Here is a 1,399-nt window from a genome sequence, read left to right as displayed (position 1 = left end):
TCAGCATGCTTTGTAGCATTTAGGACTATGGGGATGTGGTGACTTCCGTAAGGGTTCTTTATAACGTTTTAAACAAGGTATGCCATTCGTGTGCTATATACTATGCTCAAGTGAATTGAGGCGTTAGTTTTTCTTACAGTTTTCTTATATGGCTGGGCCTGGATTAAATTTCGGGCGTCTTAGAGCCGTGTAGATCGAGAATTTGTCCCCATGCGTGGGCTGATCACGAAGATGGTGCAATACCGGGCCGACACGCACCGCAGGTGAAACAGGCTTTAAGCCAACTTGCAAAAATAAATTTAATATGTAAGGTAGAAATACACCCGTTTCAGATATTAAGCTGATAAGCATATATATTACACTTTAACCCGCGTGGTCCATGTCAACGTTCGAAAGGCCCACTCTTTGACGGCATTCAAAGCGCTTGCGTATCTGCTTTCCATTCCTTGCGTTCTCCCGTGGGGGCGATCCTGTAAGCTTACTGCCCCCCAGGACCGCGAGGCGGAAACAAATGCGAGCCGTCCATGCCGCCCCGATTCCACAATTTCGAACGTTTCACGAGATGAACCGCCAGGTTTGAGAGGGAGTTTGCCGGGAACCGATTTTGTATGTCCTGTGCTCTGCGTGACGGCTTGTGGTTTTCGAGTGACCTCACAACCACTAGTGCACTACGGGACGTCGACCAACGCACAATCGCCTTGGCTACGGTGAAGCAGTGTGTGCCCTCGAAATGCGATGAGGTGCTTGTGTCTTGTACGTGCCCGGATTCGTTAGTAAGAGGTGTCGTGCCGCGTTTTGCAACAATACATGGGGATGTATACACCCTGGTACCTCATCACCTTCGGAGGCTCAACATCGCACAGGAGCGACCAAAGGCGCCTCGCCTTCCATGTATTCCAACGCGCACGATCAAGCTGTCTTATCTGCTTGTGTCTGCTTCAGTGTTCGTGTAGCACTGACTTATCCCACTAGCCAGGCGTTCTTGTGCACAGTGCGCAAAATCGTGCCCCGCGCGAAACGAAACAAATGCAACAGCTCGCGCGCGACGCTGTCACTTGGTGCCATGCAGCAAAGAAATAAAAACAAAAGGAGGAAAGGAACAAGGCGGGGCCATTGACGCATCACTAACGTGATCTTCAAGCTCTGCTATGGGAGATCGCAGGGAAGGAATTTTCCTTCCGGAGCTAGACAGGGCAAGTGGAGGGAGCGTTATATTGGCGGTGGCACTCACGTCCTGAAATCTTCGGTTCGCGGCACTGAATAATTTTATCTCGGCAATTATTGTGTTAGAACGTTCCTTAGAAGGCACGTAACAACTTTGCTCGCATAACGGAAATTTCCCGTGTCGTGGTCTGGGGCCCTTAAGAGGGGAGGGGCACTAAGGCATGTATATATAAAA

At 49.9% G+C, this 1,399-nt stretch overlaps 1 pseudogene; it reads right to left on the bottom strand.

Annotated features, from left to right (window-relative positions):
• Positions 1–209: 209 nt before the first annotated feature.
• Positions 210–390, bottom strand: LOC142583801 (U2 spliceosomal RNA; annotated as a pseudogene).
• Between the last annotated feature and the right edge of the window lie 1,009 nt (positions 391–1,399).

This window comes from Dermacentor variabilis, chromosome 5 (genome assembly GCF_050947875.1).
Source record: "Dermacentor variabilis isolate Ectoservices chromosome 5, ASM5094787v1, whole genome shotgun sequence".
In the NCBI taxonomy this organism is placed as follows: Eukaryota; Metazoa; Arthropoda; class Arachnida; order Ixodida; family Ixodidae; genus Dermacentor; species Dermacentor variabilis.
The sequence above is the reverse complement of the archived record's forward strand: the minus strand, read 5'-3'. Positions and strand labels throughout refer to the sequence as shown.